Source organism: Sceloporus occidentalis, unplaced genomic scaffold (assembly GCF_023333645.1).
Source record: "Sceloporus occidentalis isolate IW3139 unplaced genomic scaffold, rSceOcc1.0.p SCAF_1, whole genome shotgun sequence".
Taxonomy (NCBI): Eukaryota; Metazoa; Chordata; class Lepidosauria; order Squamata; family Phrynosomatidae; genus Sceloporus; species Sceloporus occidentalis.
In genome coordinates, this window is record NW_028316981.1 from 257,150,271 (window position 1) to 257,169,975 (window position 19,705).

The following is a 19,705-nucleotide window of genomic DNA, read 5'->3' on the forward strand; positions in this document are numbered from 1 at the left end:
ATTTTTACACTTACTCTTGTCGGTCATTCCCCCTCCCATATATTTTAATACAAAATAAAGTATTGTTTAGATATGCTAAGTATCTTTGAGTATCTTTACATATTTTCTTTTATCCCCCATGAATTATTTAGATACCTTGTCAGAGGTTTCCATTCTTTTTCCCAATAATCTGTTGACTTTTTATTATTCCAGACCATTATTTTATCCATCTCTTTCAGTTCTACTATTTCCCCTATCCATTCCTCTATGCTGGGTATTCTTTCTCATTTCCAGTACTTAGCCAGTATAATTCTGGCTGCGGTAACTAGGTATAATGCCATTCTCCAATGCTTTTTTTCTTTATCTGCTCCCAAAATAAAAGTCATATTAAGAAGGTATAACTCAGGAATACATGGGAATTCTAAATCTAATATTTTTTGAACAGCTTTATGTATTTTATTCCAAAATTTCTTAATTTTGTGACATGACTACCACATATGGTTATACCCTATTTTGTTTGGCATTTCCAACAATTTTTACCCTGTAATCCATATATTTTTGAAAGTCTTAGTGGGGTAAAATGACACATATAACAATTTTCAAGTAATTTTCTTTGAGGTCTTGGGAGCAGGTAAATTTATTTGATTGTTTCCATGCTTTTTCCCAATTTTCAAATTGAATAACGGAATACCATTGTAAAATTTTTCCTTAATTATTTTACATGTATGTATCAGTGGTTTTCTTATCATATGATCTTTGAATTCTCTGTCAATTTTTCTTTGCTATATTCTATATACGCATGCCATCCGTATTTCATCATTACAGCTTCCAAATCTATTATACTCTTTTTATCCAATTTAATCCAATTTTGAATCCATAACAAGGCGCAGGCATGGAAATATAATTTTACATCTGGTAAAGCACATCCTCCCCTATTCAATTCCTTCTTTAGTATAATCCATTTAAACCTAGCCTTTTTGCCTCTCCAGACAAATCGTCCCAATTTTCTATTCCATCCTGTTCAGAGAGGCGCGTTCCCAGGCATTGCATAATTGTCGCTTGCTATTTGATGTTCTTTTGGTGCCTGTTTTATCGAACCATTTCCTGTATTGCTATTTATTTTTTATGTATTAGCCTACTAGCCCCACCACCTTTCCCTTCTCCTTTTATGTCATGTCTTTTCAGATTGTAAGCCTGAGGGCAGGGAACCGTCTAATTAAAAAGATTGTTTGTACAGCGCTGTGTACATTTACAGTGCTTTATAAATAAAGGTTAATAATAATAATAATAATCGGGAGGTTCATGAATAGGAAGATTAACCTTGGCAAAATATTCATTTTTATCACTGCTACTCTTCCTAAAAGGGAGATGTTCAATTTATCTGATTTTCTTAAGTCTGTACAAACTTTTTGCCACATTGGTTTATAGTTATTTTCATACAACTTGGAATTTTTTATCAGATAACCATATCCCTAAATATTTTGCTTTTTTTCCTTTAGATACTTGATCTCTTTATTAATTCATCCTCTTCATCTTTTTTAATTTTTTTGTTAACATCACCGTTTTTGTTTTATTTATTTTGAATCCAGACACCTACCCAAATTCATTTAACTCAGATAATACGTGTTCAATATTTCTTAAAGGATGTTCTAGTATCAACGCCATATCATCCACATAAGCTTTCAATTTTATTTCATGCCCCTTTATTTTTGTTCCATTTATTTTCTTATTCGCTCTAATTGAATTATTTAAGACTACTAACATTGTAATAAACAGAAGGGGGGATGGGGGCATCCTTGACGAGTCCCCTTGTTTACTTTGATATTAGTTGTCTTGTCCCCATTTACAATTATTCGTATTTTTGTTGCTTATAAATTTGTTTTATACACTCCGTAAAATATTCCCCCTCCCCATTCTTTCTAAAACCTTGAACAAAAATTTCCACTTCACTTTATTGAATGCCTTTTCGGCATCTATTCGGCAGTATTGCTACTTTTTTTCTTTCTTTATGGAGATGATAGTACTTAGTAACATTCAAAAGTGTCCTTATATTGTCTCTAAGATATCTTTCAGGCAAAAAGCCATTTTGGTCTTTATGTATATACTTCCTCAATATTCTTTTTAGTCTATTTGCCAATATCCATGTATACAGTTTGTAATCAGTGTTCAGTAGAGCAATTGTCCTATAATTGGCTACATTGAGGGGGAGAGAGGCCTGGCCTAAAAGACTAAGAGCCCTCCTTCCGACCACCATCTTGAGGGGGAGAGAGGCCTGTTATGTTTTATTTTGACTTTGTATTGTACTTCCTGTTGTACACCGCTTTGATCTAATTTGGAAAAGCGGTAGATAAATAAGCATCATTATTATTATTATTATTATCATCATCTGTATGATCCTTACCCTCTTTTTGGATTAGTTTGAAACATTTGCTGTTTCCCATGATCCAGGTTTACCTTCAACTGGGATTCTGTTAAACATAAGATATAATAGGTCTATGATTTCAATTTCAAAGGTTTTGTAAAAAAAGGGAAGTATAGCCATCTGGTCCTGGTGCTTTATTTTCTTTAAATGCTTTTATTGGCTGTCGTATTTCCTCTTTTGTAATTTCATTATTTATCATTTCTTTCTGTTCTTGTGATATTTCTTTAATTGTTTTTTATTTTTTATTTCTTTCTCTATCTCCATAGTTTCTGCTTCTTCTTTGAATAATTCTGTGTAGAATTCTTTAAATGCTTTTTAAATTTTTCTTGTTTGTTTGTTATATTGTCCTTATATCTAATTTCAGTTATGAGCTTTTTTCCTTTTCTTTGTTCCTTTTATAAGCCAGCTAACTGCCTATTTTATTCGCCCCTTCGAAACCCTTTTGTTTAATCTTTTAAAATTTTTTATCCAGTTCTTCATCTTCATATATACTTTTCTAGTGTTAAGTGTTTGCCTTAATATTCTTTTAATCCTTCCCACTTCCATCCTTCCTGTATCAGATAAAGCTTGGCAAAAGTAGTTTAGAAAGAATGTAATCCATGGGGTCATGCTCACTATAAAAAGAATTGAATTGTTGATTGGATTAAATGACTCTCGTTCCCATTTGAAACCTGTTCCTGTCACGATGTGAATGATTTTTGTCATGATGAAGTGAAGCAAAGGCAAAAAACCCATTTTTTTTTCCAGAGTGTGGCTTCAAAGTGATTCTTTTGGAAAAAATAGATTCTGAAACATGTTGGATAAATGGTAACGACAGATCAGAACTGTAGCATTCTGATCACAGCATTCTAATGGCAGAGGGGTGTTTACCATCCCTCCTCAGTTTTTGGAATTTCACACACATACACCCAGTGCTGCCTTTTTATTTGTGGTGTGCCCTATGGGCACATGTTTTTGTTTTTTTAAATAAAGAGAATAATCAATTGATTTTGTAGCTACTTGCAGAGGCAAACAGTTGCTAAGACAACTAATTTGTTATTTTATCAATTTATTTTAAAAAAACACCCTGTGGCTTGCCTGGAATCCCCCTTTCTCCAAGCCCCATGGAGCTCCATTCGGGCCCCCCCTTTTCTCCCCATGGTTTGCCTGGATCTCCCTTTTCCAAGCCCCACAGAGCCCCCTTCTCATCCTCATCGTCCTCTAATCCCCTACAGGCCTGTCAAAAAGTGCCTGCCAGCGCCCTCCTCCCTCCCAGAGTCCGGGCTGCCTCTTAAATCACAGATGATTGACAAGGGATTCTGAAGCAGTGGGAACTACAATCGTGCCCCCAAAAAGCGATCACACTGGGGTAAGGGGGGAAAAAACCTTTCATAGTGGGAACAAGGACCTTTTTGCTTTCTAAAATGGAGCAGAGGCGAATCAGGAAGCGATTCAAACTGCCAGTGGGAATGACCCCTATATGGATCAGATCCTGGGGTGAAGCAATCACATGTCTGCTTTGCATCAAAGTACCCTTCTCTATCTGTCCTAATGGCTGGATCATTACCGAGTTTAAAAACAAGCTTCACAATATGGAAAAATCTAGCATGGCGATGTCATAAAAGTAAAGCTTTTTGAATTTCTTTGCTCTAGCAAGCCAATTCTCAGAAAAGGCAACTTGTAAAGGAAAATGTGATCACTCACTAATACTGTATATTATTGTTGTCGTGTGCCTTCAAGAAGTTTCCAACTTATGGTGACTCTAAGGTGAATCTGTCATGATGTTTTCTTGACAGGATTTGTTTAGAGGGGGTTTGCCTTTACCTTCCTCTGAAGAGAGAGAATGTGGGTTTCTGTGCCTGAGCATGGATTCAAACTCTGATCTCCAGAGTCCAGCACTCAAACCACTATACCATACTGATTCTCACAGGAGTATATACTTGGTATAAATAAAGTCTTTTATTTATACCAGTCCATTACACTACATTGGCTTTCCCTTTCTCTCTAAGCCAAAACTAAATGTGATTATGAGCCATATCTGATTTTCTTTGTCTTAATCAGTGCTAATCTGAAATGAAACACTGGAGAGGAGAGAAAAAGTCCTTTCTATTATGATTTTTTTAAAAATTGAAAACAACCTTCAGTTGCATAGTAACTATATGGTAAAATCTACAGGTCTTCAGAAAATGGTATTTGTTAGAAGAAAGAGAGGTGGTACCATGAAGATTAGGAAGTGGGGAATCCTTGGCCCTTGAGACATTCTGAGATGCCCATTCCTGCTGTATAAAGGGCTTCTGTTTCAGATGAATGAACAAAACACTCTAAGTAAACTAAGGAGCTTATTGCTTGGCTATTATAGAATCGGTTTAAAGCTTAATTCGGGTGGCATCCTGATCTTATCAGAAGGTTTTTGCTGCTGAAATTGCTGCCCAAATATAGCCCGGGTCCATCCCTGCTTCCAGGAGCACTCCACCGGCCCTTTTCTTAAGTCAGAAAATTCCTGGATCTGAAAAAAGCCATGCGGAGCACTCCTGGAAGCAGGGATGGACCCGGGCTGTATTCGGGTGGCAAATTCAGCTGCAAAAACCTTCTGATAAGACCAGGATGCCACCCACATTAAGCTTTAAACCAGATAGAGGTAAGCCAGTTTTAATAGCCAAACAATAAGCTCCTCAGTGTGACTCAGTGTAACATACAGTTTTCTTCTGAGTTCCTAGGAAGCTTTCCAAAGTCTGTTTAATGGGCGGGGGAGTAAGTAGTGGAGTGTGAAATTGTTGTACTTGGTTATTGTTGTGTGCCTTCAAGTTATTTCAACTTATCGTGATCCTAAGGCGAACCTATCAGTTTCTTTTTGTCCTTACCTTCCTCTGAGGTTGAGAGAGTGTGACTTACCCAAGGTTACCTACTGAGTTCCCCTGGCCAAGCGGGGATTTGAACCCTGGTCCCTCAGTATCCTAGTCCAACACCAAAACCACTACACCATGTTGGCTCTCTGTTTTTGTAATGTCAGTTCATATACATATGCATAACTCAGCAGGTGTTATAAACTGTGCAGAATCAAGTGCACAACAAGCAGGAATTAATGCCAAACACAACACAACACTTGGAGTCCAGTGGTTCAGACAGTAGCTGCCTGGCTAGTTTGAAATCTCAATCAAGCACTTCCCTTCTCTATCCCACTCCCATAGCCAGATCACAAAAATAGTTTTCTGTAGCTCTCATTGCAAGTCTGGCTTTACCAGTATCCATGGCACATTCTAGCAGCATGTAGTAGCCAATGATCTGTGTAATGAGCCACCTTGACTACTGTGAGTGATTAGGTATGTACAAGAGCAAGTGAAGAAATCATGCCATATATCTGTAACAGAGCATATTTACAAGAACAGATAGTCATCATATTTAGAAATTCTACAGCTTTTGGGTGTTAAAAAACACACGCATTACTTACAACAACTTGTAAAGTAGGTCAGCATTATTATCCCCATATTACAGGTGGAAGGCTGAGGCAGAGAATTAATGGCTTGGCTAAGGCCACATTGTCAAATAATGACAGAAGCAAGATCTGAAGCCACAGCTTCCTAGTTCAGTCAGAGTGTTACTTCATCTCTGAAATATGGATATTGTGTGTGCCACTGCATTATGATCTTGGCATATGAAAGAATGAAATGAAAAATGGATGCAGAGTTTAGAATCAGACAGAATAGGATGATATGACCTGAGGACTTTAAAAAAAGTTCTTCCAGCTATTAATACTCTTGACAACCTATGCTTTTCCCCCCAGGAAATGGCTGATAGACCAACAGTGAATAATAGGAGACAGAGCAGGAGGGGGAAGGAGATGAGATTGTTAGTATAAAATAATTTTAACATCCTAGAGTCAGATATATAATACTAATATACATAAACAAGGAGAACTTGTGTGTATGTGTACATATATTCTTTGCCTCCTGTCCTATGCCTCCCCTGCAGATACTCATCTTTTAAAGGCTGCTGTTTTGGCTTCTCTTGAAAGCAGGAAAAGTGAATCACCCAGAGGGGTTTTCCTGTTCTATGTCCTGTTGACACACATGGTTTAGCTGTGTTCCTTTTTTGACCATAGTGACTTTTATATAAAGATTTTGGCAGCTTTGCAAATAAATTGTATAGATCCCCAGAGAAGCCAATAGGTTTACACTTATTTTCAGTAAATGAAGATCTGGCCTAATGGTCTAGCTATGATGAGAGAACCAATAATGAGTTAATGAAGAAGTAACATATACTTTGAAATATACAGTGGAACCTTGTTATACACTGGGGTTTGGTTCTAAGATCCCCCATGGATAACAAAATCCGTGTATGCTCAAGTCCCATTAAATATAATGACATAGCAAAATGGTGTCCCTTATAAAAAATGGAACATCAAGGTTTGATATTTGAAATTTATACTTTTTTGGAACATTTTCAAACCGTGGATGCTTGAATCCGTGTATAAGAAATCCGTGTATAAGAAGGGCCAACTGTACTTTTGATTGGGTATTATGTCTGGGAACACTGAAAATAATGGAAATTGCTTTTATGAAATAGGAGATGAGATTGCTGCATTTCATGGTCTTTGACTGGCTTTTCAGTGAAGTGAAAGACTTATTAACTTCCTGGGATTTTCTTCCCTCCCTGATGAATTGTATTCCAGTTTAGGAGAAACCATAGGTATCTGCCAGAAGTGGAAGGAAGATGCTCTGTTCATGAGGCATCCCAAAAACTGAAAATGTTCCAGTGAGCCTTTATACTTATTTTGGTTTTCAATTCCCCCCCCCCCCTTTTTTTAAACTTCTTTCTGTTTATACCAAGGGTAGGGAAATTTGGTTCTACTAGCATCCCAGTCTGGTCTCCCCACAGGGACTCATAATGACACCAGACTAATAATGACACCATTATTAGAGGTCCTCCCTGCTGGTCCATCCTAAAGGATTGAAATGCTCTCCCAAGGCTTACATACTGGAAGCAAGAGCTTTAAACTAAAATATACTGGCATTTTTTGGTCTCACCCTTTGGGACCCACCAATGGAATATGGTCCCCAAGACCTTTTCAACTCTGAAGGAGATCCCTCACCCTTGATTTCTAATATCCAGGATCCAAGTCCAATCGATAGTGCCCACAATATGACATCCTCATCCCATAACACTTGTCACAAATATATTTATCCTTTCCCCATTTTCCATTTGATAATTAATACATCATTTATCCCCGCTGGAAGCACCCAATGAGAGCAGTGAGCTTAGGACCTCCATGTGGAATAGAGGTTGGAGAAGCAAAGGCCACCTTTCTCAGCATTTGCAAGGATTTCCAAAAGCACCTGCACTATGCTCCTCAAAACAAGTATCAAAGCAAGTGAATGGCCAGCAATATCTCCCATGACCAAATAATGAATTAAAGGTTTTAATCTGCCGTCACGCCGGACGCCGCCGTCGCCCTGCCACTGCTGGACTGCACCCCCTTTGCCGGACGGCCTCCTCCCGGGGTTTTTCGAGGTGCGCAGCTGCGCACCGCCCCCGGGAGTGCCGCCTTTGGACTTGGGGAACATCCCCACTGAGACCGGGACTGTCTGGCTTTGGCGTTTGGCGGCCAGCTGGGCGTGAGGGCCCTTTAAGGACCATCTAGGGGGAAGTTTGGGAGGAGCCCCGCTGGTGAGAGCGGCGGAGATAAAAAGCCGGGGAACCGGACCCTCCCGACACGCCCCCTCTGCCGTCACGCCGGACGCCGCCGTCGCCCTGCCACTGCTGGACTGCACCCCCTTTGCCGGACGGCCTCCTCCCGGGGTTTTTCGAGGTGCGCAGCTGCGCACCGCCCCCGGGAGTGCCGCCTTTGGACTTGGGGAACATCCCCACTGAGACCGGGACTGTCTGGCTTTGGCGTTTGGCGGCCAGCTGGGCGTGAGGGCCCTTTAAGGACCATCTAGGGGGAAGTTTGGGAGGAGCCCCGCTGGTGAGAGCGGCGGGGATAAAAAGCCGGGGAACCGGACCCTCCCGACACGCCCCCTCTGCCGTCACGCCGGACGCCGCCGTCGCCCTGCCACTGCTGGACTGCACCCCCTTTGCCGGACGGCCTCCTCCCGGGGTTTTTCGAGGTGCGCAGCTGCGCACCGCCCCCGGGAGTGCCGCCTTTGGACTTGGGGAACATCCCCACTGAGACCGGGACTGTCTGGCTTTGGCGTTTGGCGGCCAGCTGGGCGTGAGGGCCCTTTAAGGACCATCTAGGGGGAAGTTTGGGAGGAGCCCCGCTGGTGAGAGCGGCGGGGATAAAAAGCCGGGGAACCGGACCCTCCCGACACGCCCCCTCTGCCGTCACGCCGGACGCCGCCGTCGCCCTGCCACTGCTGGACTGCACCCCCTTTGCCGGACGGCCTCCTCCCGGGGTTTTTCGAGGTGCGCAGCTGCGCACCGCCCCCGGGAGTGCCGCCTTTGGACTTGGGGAACATCCCCACTGAGACCGGGACTGTCTGGCTTTGGCGTTTGGCGGCCAGCTGGGCGTGAGGGCCCTTTAAGGACCATCTAGGGGGAAGTTTGGGAGGAGCCCGCTGGTGAGAGCGGCGGAGATAAAAAGCCGGGGAACCGGACCCTCCCGACACGCCCCCTCTGCCGTCACGCCGGACGCCTCCGTCGCCCTGCCACTGCTGGACTGCACCCCCTTTGCCGGACGGCCTCCTCCCGGGGTTTTTTGAGGTGCGCAGCTGCGCACCGCCCCCGGGAGTGCCGCCTTTGGACTTGGGGAACATCCCCACTGAGACCGGGACTGTCTGGCTTTGGCGTTTGGCGGCCAGCTGGGCGTGAGGGCCCTTTAAGGACCATCTAGGGGGAAGTTTGGGAGGAGCCCCGCTGGTGAGAGCGGCGGGGATAAAAAGCCGGGGAACCGGACCCTCCCGACACGCCCCCTCTGCCGTCACGCCGGACACCGCCGTCGCCCTGCCACTGCTGGACTGCACCCCCTTTGCCGGACGGCCTCCTCCCGGGGTTTTTCGAGGTGCGCAGCTGCGCACCGCCCCCGGGAGTGCCGCCTTTGGACTTGGGGAACATCGCAGCTGCGGAACTGCGCATCTGCGCAGTTCCGATTAGAGCGTGGGAGGGTTGGGTTAGCCCGAGGAGCATGAGGATGCCTATAGTGGCTGCCCTCTGCTCCACTAGCTGCCATAGAGGGTTGGGGGGAGGTTAGGGATGCGGGGGATGCCAGGGCCAGGGATGACATCTGGGAGAGCGGAGCTCCTATCGAGGTAGTGTGGGGCAGGGGGAGGTATGGCGGTGGGAGAAGGGACTTGCGTTCCAGGGGAAGGCGAGATAGATGCATTATATCTATCCCGCCTTCCTGTCCCCCTCCCAACCTAAAGGACCTGAGGGTCTCTCCAACCGTGCCACAAACCCTGTCGCTGCTCCTGTGCAATGCCAGGTCTATTAACAACAAGTCCCACATCCTCCATGATCTCCTGGAGGACTCTAAGTGTGACCTGGCTTGCATTACCGAGACCTGGCTGGGGCCTGAAGGGGATGTTGTGTGGGCTCAGGCCCTGCCTGCCGGGTACTCGGTGAAGGACCAGCGCAGGTTAGGTGGGCGGGGGGGGGTGTGTGGCCTTGGTACATAGGAACACCGTGTCCCTCACCAGGAACCACATCCGACAGACCACCTATATCGAGTGTATTTACCTGACCCTAAAGGCTAGGGACAGTCTAGGGATTCTGTTGGTGTATCGGCCACCCCGTGCATTAGCGGACTCCCTTAACGAGCTGACACAGTTGGTCGCTGAGCTGATGTTGGAAACGCCCAGGCTTCTTGTCCTGGGCGACTTCAACATCTCCCTCACGGCCAGCTATGTTCCATCCGGTGCGGCTCGGGAATTCATGGAGACCATGGCGTCCATGGGCCTGTCCCAGCTGATACAGGGTCCTACGCACTGTGCGGGTAATACCCTTGATTTGGTCTTCTGTACGGATGCGGAAAATCCGTGGGTGGAAATTGCTAAGATTTCCCCCTTGTCATGGACGGATCATTTCCTGGTAGAGGTGGAAATCAAGGCTTCTACCCAGATCCCTCCCGGGGGTGGTGGACCAGTTAGGATGGTCCACCCTCGAAGGCTGATGGAACCTCACAGGTTCCAAGAAGCCCTAGAGGGGCTCACGGTTGGAAATGATGGCGACTCTGTTGATGCCCTTACCGGTATCTGGAATACCGGTCTCTCCGGGGCTATACACAGAATCGCTCCCAAGCGTCCTCTCAGGCCCGCTTCCAATCGTAAGCCCTGGTATACGGAAGATCTCCGGGCGAGGAAGCGGGTTCTGCGACGACTAGAGTACCGTTGGCGGAAACACCTTCGCTTAAACGACAAGACTCTCCTAGACCGGCTGTTGAAGGACTATGGAGAGGCAATACGAGCAACAAAGAACTCGTTCTATGGTGCTCGTATTGCGTCCGCTGAGTCACGTCCGGCAGAGTTGTTCAGGGTGGTCAGGGAGCTAACTCAGCTCCCTCCTGCCCTGAACCAGATCCTTGAACCTTCTAAGGCCTGCTGTGACCTTTTTAATGACTTTTTTGTGGATAAAACTTCTCGCATAAGCGAAGGTCTGAACGCCGATGTCAATGCAGGGCCTAGGGTAGAAGTGTCCAGAGCCTCCGTGGACTGTGTTACACTGGATCAGTTTGAGTTGGTGAGTACCGAGGATGTGGACAAGATCCTCGGAAGTGTTCGGAAAACGACCTGCTCTCTTGATCCCTGCCCCTCGTGGTTAGCGGCCCAGGGGGGACCGGTAGTAATGACATTGCTACATCGGATAATCAACACCTCTTTGAGGGATGGGCAGTTTCCATCGGATCTTAAATTGGCCATCGTAAGACCGATCCTAAAAAAGCCCTCCCTCGACCCCCTGGTACATAATAATTATCGGCCTGTTTCGCTGCTACCATTTTTAGGGAAGGTGATCGAGAGGGCGGTTGCGATCCAGCTTCAGGCGGTCTTGGATGAAACTGATTATCTGGATCCATTTCAAACTGGCTTCCGGGCGGGTCACGGGGTTGAGACGGCCATGGTCGCCTTGGTCGATGATCTCCGTCTGAGCATCGACGGGGGAAGCGTGTCCCTGTTGGTGCTCTTGGACATCTCAGCGGCTTTCGATACCATAGACCATGGTATCCTTCTGGGGCGCCTGGCGGAGGTTGGGATCGGGGGCACTGCGCTCCAGTGGTTCCGGTCCTACCTCTCTGGGAGGTCCCAGATGGTGCAGCTGGGAGACGTGTGCTCCAGCGAGCGGGCCCTTAAAACTGGGGTCCCTCAAGGAGCCATTCTGTCTCCCATGCTATTTAACATTTACATGAAACCGCTGGGAGAGATCATCCGGAGACATGGGGCGCGGGGTTATCAGTACGCTGATGACACCCAGATTATTTTCTCTATGTCTCCGACTGATGCAGTGACCGGGGATGGCGTCTCTCCTCTCGTGGCCTGTCTGGAGTCAGTAATGGACTGGATGAGGAAAAACCGACTCAAACTAAATCCAGAGAAAACGGAGGTACTAGTGATAGGTTCCCCCGGTCCGGGAATGGCGGTGGTTCCACCTGTCCTGAACGGGATCACGCTCCCCGTGAAAGACTCCGTGCGCAGTCTGGGAGTGCTTCTTGATTCGTCGCTTCATCTAACTGCTCAGGTGAATGCGACGGTCAAGAGCACCTGTTATCAGCTTCGGCTGATCCGCCAGCTGCGCCCATACCTGGACCGGAGGGACCTAGAAACTGTTGTACATGCTCTGGTAACTTCGAGATTGGACTTCTGCAACGTACTCTACATGGGGCAACCCTTATACCAAACTCGGAAGCTTCAATTGGTACAGAATATGGCAGCCCGGCTGGTCACTGGGGCTACCAGGACCAGCCATATAACACCTATACTTAAAGATCTTCACTGGCTGCCTATTCGCTTCCGAGCTCAATATAAGGCGTTGGTTATTACCTATAAAGCCATAAATGGCTTGGGCCCAGGATTTCTGAAGGACCGCCTCTCCCCGTACAATCCGCCTCGCACCCTCAGAACATCTGGGCAGCAACTGCTGAAGGTGCCAGGGGCTAGGCTAGCTTCTACCTCTAGAAGAGCCTTTTCCACAGCTGCCCCTGCCCTTTGGAATACGCTGCCCATTGAGCTCCGCTCATCTACTACCCTGGCCCAATTTAGGAAGGATCTCAAGACCTTCCTATTTAAGCAGGCATTCCCCGACTAAACATCCTGTGGGCCTCCCTCCTCTTCCGTGGCCATGAGGATGGGCTAATGGGGCTTTTTATTTTCATTTTTTGTATTGGTATTGATGTTTGCTGTGTTTTTAACCTGTATTTGTTGCATTGTTGCATTTGTAAGCCGCCCTGATCTTTTTGGAAGGGCGGGATATAAATAAAGATTTTATTTATTTATTTATTTATTACATAGCTTAAAGAATGGAAAGAAATCCAGTAATGGGCATGACACTGTTTTGCTTTTAAAATGAATGATAGGTAAAATATGGTTGGTATGAGTGATATTCCAAAAAAGGTTCTGCCACTCACATTCAGCCTGGTGAATTCTTTCCTGTGATTATTGCCATAGTAATACCTCCTTTTCATATCCCAATATGATACTACTGTCTTCTAGAATCTGTGACTTAACCTAAAGTAGAACAAGGACCATCTATTCAAACAAAGTAGCCTATTTGAAGACAGCAAATTTCTGGATCAAAAGTACTAGCCCCGGCTGTTATGTATTTTGTCAGTGTTTGTTTTGTGTTTGGAGTAACGTTTCCGAAATACAGACTTTGAGTTTTATCTGTGAAATGATTGTGCATTTAGTTCCGTAATTATATATCTATCCACTCATCAAGATTTGCTGGGGTGGTGGTCACAGGAGAGGGGGCCTTTTTAGCAGTAGCACTCTGGTCATGGAACAGGTGGTCTTAAGCCAGTTATTCTCATTCATACTTTCAGCCTGCCCTACCTTATAGCATTATTTTGATGATAAAGTGGGGAAGAATAGAGCCATGTACTCAGTTTTTTTTGACTTCACACAAAGAAAAGGCCGGATGTAAATGTTATTGATATTGATAATTATTATTTTCTTCTATTGGGGGCTGAGTTGGAATCAACTTTGGTCTCACTTCTGTGCCAAGTTATAACTTGGCTATTCAACCAGCCATTTAAGGTCTACATAAGATTGTGGAACAAGCTGCTGGAAGAGATTCAACAGCTGAATATGCTGTCCACATTTTAAAAATCATTGAAGACTAGTCTCTTCTGACAGGCTTATCCAGATAATTGTAAATTGTGAATTAAGTTGTTGAATTTTAAATATAGAACTTTTAAAAATGTATATGTCTTGTTTGTCCTTTTAAACTGTTGCATGTTTTAATTAAAGTGTTTTAATTGATGTAAATTGTTGATTTGTTTTTGTTCCCTGCCTCAGTCCATGGGGAGAGATAGATAAGAAATAAATCACCATCATCATCATCATCACCTCCTCCTCTTCCTCCTCCTCCACTTGATTTTAATCTGTTAGATTGCAGATTCACTTTTGTTTCTGGATTTGTTGAATTCTATTGTAGTGTTATGTGAGCTGTGTTGCTGATTTTTAACCTGCCCTCAGATCTTTCAGATATGTAGTAAGAGATATATCTATGTTGTTGTTAACTGCTGTCAAGTCAACTTTGATTTATGGTGTCCCTATAAATGAGAGGCCTCCAAGTCATCCTTTTATCAACAGCCCTTCTCAGGTCCTGCAAACTCAGGGCCCTGGCTTCCTTGATTGAGTATATCCATCTGCAGTGTAGTCTTGTTCTTTCTCTACTGCTTTCTACCTTACCAAGCATTGCTATCTTTTCTCATGATATGGTCAAAGTATGCTAGCTTTTTTTTAGTCATCTTGAAGCTAGCCCAACTCCAAGCTCCAGTGTTTTAAGCAAGGAGAGAGAGAAATGGTTCAGCTCCAAGGAGCTTGCAGAGAAAGCAGTGGTCTTTTAATCCGATCCAGGTCCTTCATGAGTCAGTAGTCAGTACGATACAGCAGTCCAGAGGAATAAACAGAAGGAGTAGTGAGAACCCAGGCAGAGTTCAAGCCAACCAGCAATCATAGAATCATAGATTTGAAAGAGACCACAAGGGCCATCAAGTCTAACACACAAAGCACCCATGACAGATGGCCATCCAGCCTCTATTTAAAACCCTCTAAAGAAGGAGACTCCACCACACTCCAAGGGAGTATGTTCTACTGTTGAATGTATGATACCTCAATATGACAGCCCTTCAAATATTTAAACAGGGTTATCATACCACCTCTTAACCATCTGTTCTTCAGGCTAAACATACCCAAGTCTGGCCCCATTCTCACTAGCCCATTTGCTCTGGATAGAACTGGGTAGCTCCGGTTGCCCCCATACCGAATCAGCCCAGTTACAAGTGTCCACTACTCTTTACCTTGATCGGGGTAATTTGCCCCTCTGAAGTTCACATTTGCAGTACCGCTTTAAAATGGAGCCTCCCCTCTCCTTTTTAAAAAAAAAAAAACTGGCGGCAGTGTGCGCATATTCTGTCAACTTGTCAAATTTAAAAACCTCCATGTGTATGTGTGTGTGTTGTGTGTATTTGGGTCATTACAGATTATGGCAAGCCTGGACTTTTCTTGGCAGGATTGGTTCAGAGGAGATTTGCCATTGTCTTTCCCCTTATGATGCTGTTAAAGAGATCAATGCTTCTGAGGACCAGAAACATACAGATCTCTCTCATTCTGACCTCCCCAAAGGCTGAAAACATTTAGACTCCAGTTCCCAGGTGGAAGGTGAATGAAGTGGTGAGTGACCTATTGAAGTTGCTCTGAGAGTCTGGTCTCAGTTACAGCAGCTGGTAGGAAGAATACCCAGAGCTTTTTCCTTTCTCAAGCTTGAAAATATGTGGCCCTGCCTTTAGCGAGGGCTCTTCTGCATTCAGCAGGACTGCCAGAATTAATCCACCCCAACCCAATGCTAGTCCTCCCTCTAGAGTTTGCACAGAAGCACAAAAGATGGCCTTCTTTTTGGAACTGGTTTTGCACACCAGACACCTTAACTTAGCCTTGCTGTTAACTGCTGTTAATAAATATAACAGCAGTTGTAGTTACAGTACTTGCTCAGACAACATACTGGTTCAGGTTGGGGTTCGGCATGCTATGTGTAAATCACATAGCATGCGAACTAGCCTGTCTGTGTATTAAGTTAGCATGCTAATGATTAGCCCTCTTAGTTAGGTGTACTGCATGCGAATGTGCCCAGTGATGTAGCAAATGGCTTTGTATATTTATAAGATAGGGCACATATGGAAAACCTACAGTATGGAAAGCTGTGGCTATTAAAATGTATTTTGGCTGTAATGAAACAAAGTAGGAATATGCTTTAGTTATCCCCAGTGAAATGATGGGGCTGGAAGGAGTTCATTTCTGAAGAGCTTATTGTTATGTTGAGTAACAGATTTTTTCATCCTACTTTCCCCATTTATTCATTTATTCTTTTTTAATGAAAGTGTTTAGCTGTCTAATGTGAACACTACACACCCATTGTGCATACAATACAACTGTAGAGGTCACTGATGAAATGCTGTCTGTAGTTACTCAAAGATCATACAAGTGTATTAGTTTCAAAGTCAATAAACATGCACTGCATGCCAGAATACTAATGAGGACAAAAACAAGTACAATTCAAGGTTTGCTGACTAATACACAGAAATATACCAGTTGTCATCTGATACAATCAGAATCAGTAAGACCTGGTTTAATTCAGAGAGAAGAGTTGCAGTGTGTCTCCTAATATGCCACCTGTGCTAGGGAAAACATGTCCAGTCTGAGAGGTGATACTTTCTGAGAGGTGGACAAACTAATAATTGGCTTCTACACTTTTCACCCATGGCATATTGTTACTGAAGCTTTGTCCGGCACAGGCAGCATGAGTGACATGAACTGTGTGTTATTCTCAAGCAAAGCAAACATACTGAGTCTATAATGACATTCATTGACAGAATGCCCTAGAGTCTTGGCATCTAAATATAATAAGAAATGGAAAGAAAGTGAGGAAAGTAGCTTACTGAAAACAAACTGAGAAACAGTGAAGTTTATTTGTTTCTAAAAAGTTACTTTTGTGAAGACTGTTGGTGCCTTAGCGAACTTGGCCTATGTCATCTAGCATGTGAGAGAAGTGAAGAACCTGCACTCCTAGCGTGTGAGAGAACTGAAGCATCTCTACCAAACTCTTCAGTATTGATGGCCAGAATCCTAATCCAAAGTGACTTTGTTATAATACAGCAGGTCTATAGTGCTATATCATATGAATAGTATTAAAACAGCCTAGTATGCATGGTGCTAGTTTTTTCAAAGAAAAATAAATTAAATGGCCCACTTGGCATGCCCAAATCCTTTGACATGCCTAAAGCAGCCCTACAGATCCAATCCTATGTGAGTGAAAGGATTCTTGGAAGTCAAAGCAACAGATAAGGTTATCTATATCTACCAAGAATCCACCTTGTATATGTTCTGGAGCCATTCTTCCTTTTCCCCCAGCTTCCTTACTTATTAAATAAAGTCTTACATTGATGTACTGTTTCCCTTAGCTTCCTAAAAGCCTGGCCATAAATCAGTTCAGATCTCCCAGGCTTTTAACCACTGCAGGCCTCAAGAAAAACAAGACTGGTAAAGAAGACAGTTGCTCAAATGACATATTTTCCTGCATGATTTGATTTTACAAAATCTGGCTTCCATTCCTTGACATTATAATTACTAATAGGCAATTTGTTTAATTGGATGGCTGTGCTTTGGATATATTTTTCCTTGAAATGCAAATGTAGTAATTGAAACTGTCTCCTGGAGAGAAACAACAATAGAATTTAGGAATATAGGGCTAAGTTACTTCCATTGCATAGAGATGTTTTTCATGAACACCCTTTCTCTACCCGTTTCTTATATTTTAATCATATTTTCCAATTGTTAATGCACACCTACATCCTATCAAAATTATACCCAAAGCCTGGATTTTCAGAGAACTGCAGTTCAAAAGCTCTGGTTGTATATATTGTTATATATTGAAACCGTGGTACATGCTCTGATAACCTCTCGTTTGGACTTCTGTAACGCGCTCTACATGGGGCAACCCTTGTACCAAACTCGGAAGCTACAATTGGTGCAGAACATGGCTGCTAGACTGGTCACTGGATGCTCCAGGGCCAGTCATATAACACCTGTATTGAAAGACCTCCATTGGCTGCCCATTCGCTTCCGAGCGCAACACAAGGTGTTGGTTATTACCTATAAAGCCCTAAATGGCTTGAGCCCAGGGTACTTGGAGGACCGCCTCTCCCCGTACAATCCGCCCCGCACTCTCAGGTCGGGTGGGAAACATCTTTTGTCTATTGCAAGTGCTCATTATAGTGCAACACAGAGGGCATTTTCAATCTCAGCCCCCAGATTATGGAATACCCTGCCCGACGAGCTCCGCACAGCCTCATCCCTTGATGGATTTAAGAGGATGCTAAAAACTTTCCATTTCCGTCAAGCTTTCCCCCCTATGAGTTGATGTTTTATTATCTGTTTTTAGATTGTTATTTGATGTTTTAACGCTGTTTTTTGCTGTTTTATACTGTCTTTTAACGTGTACACTGCTATGATCTTGAAAAAGGAATAGCGGTTTATAAGAATAAAGTATTATTATTATTATAGGAATCCATTTGAAACTCTTGTGGCTTTTGACTATGGGCCTCAATTTGGAGATCATATGTCTAACTTCATGTTGTGTAAAAGAGTTTCTGATGCAATTCAAAAATACCTTCTGTATATTATATGGCAACTTTTGTGAGGAACTCTCTGGATTGTGACCATTCCCATTACTTTTAGTTTACTATTGTAAACTAAAATTGGGAGGGCTTCTGCTACAGACTTCATTTGCCTCCCTAAGATAAACTAGTACTTTGCAAAGCTGCTGTGCAAGCAAAAATAGATCATGGTCATATCTATACATTTCTACTGAGAAGTAAGTCTTACTGAATTCAAGGGTTTATTCCTAGTTTGCAGGACTGCAGTCTTTTTTACTCTCCACAGGTTTCACTACTTTTGTTGGGGGTTACATGTGAGTTGGATGTGGCCTACAGTGTATCCCTCTCAATATTTACTTGAAAATAAATGTAGGATTGCAGCCTAAAAATCTCCAAGCTTTGTGTTTGTCCTTTGCTGAACTCTTTTTCCTGTTCTCTTTGTAAAGCCAAGATATTTTTAAAATTATAAAAAAACAACAGTCACCTTCTTCACTTTTAAAGTGAAGCATCTTGTCAAAGTGTTTCTTCATTCCAGTAGCATGTCAGCATTACCCATTTCCAGCTGAAATACTCTGTATACTGTGGCTCTTCTCCTGCACTTTGCACTCCTTTACTTGTCTCCCATTTTCAAAGTCACGGCTAATCCATTGCTAAGAGAGCTCAGCAGCATCAAGCACTAACCATGTATCTTTAATAAATTGTCATATTCATTTATCTTCCTCAGCAGCTTCCACATCCCTCTCCAGCTGTGCTGCTCCAGTTTAAGATTAGTAATTGTTTAACATCCATCACACATAAAGACAATCGTCCTCACACACTTAACTCTTGACCAGAGAGCAGTAGCCAGAGCTTGTCACTTTTTGTGTCTCTTTCAATGTTTGCGAATGTGTGAGAGCAGATAAAAATGTTCAGACAGAGGACCTTGTGGATTTTTTGTTGTTGTTGAACAAGGAAACAAGCTATACCTGATAGCGCAGAGTCAAGTATACAGACAGAAACAAGTTGGAGGCTGAGATAAGGACATCCATTATACAGAGTGTACAAATGGACAAGAAACCTGAGCTGCTCAGTCACCATAACCTTGCTGAGTAGAGAAGCCTTAGTAAATTCCAGTTGCATGAGTCAGTATTATTTTTCTATCCAGGCCTTAATAAATGCTATATTTAATAACAATTTAACACTTCCTACAGCTGGGGGAGAGCAGAGATGTAGGCATACACAATATCCTTACTCATTGTTGCAACTTAATCAGGTAGGTAGGCTGGTATATTAGCCCTGCAAAAGGCAAGAGAGACGCTTGGTCATGTTCACCTAGTGGGTTGATATCTGAACTGAGGTATGAAGTAAGGACTTTTAAACTAAACTTTATGTGTTTGACTATTGTGCCTTATCAGTAGCATACATACACTATTGTGGTGAGGCTCCATGTAGCTATTGCCTTCCACTGCTTCTAAGGGAGCTATGCACTGGGTTAGGAGTGTTATCCCTGAGTGTTATCCACTTTTAGGGGAGGATGGAAATTGGATTTT

General features: G+C 43.5%; 1 protein-coding gene across 1 annotated transcript in view; it reads left to right on the forward strand.

Moving 5' to 3' along the window:
- TMEM232 (transmembrane protein 232) overlaps nucleotides 1-19,705 on the forward strand; it is a 212,964-nt gene that overhangs the window by 124,232 nt on the left and 69,027 nt on the right.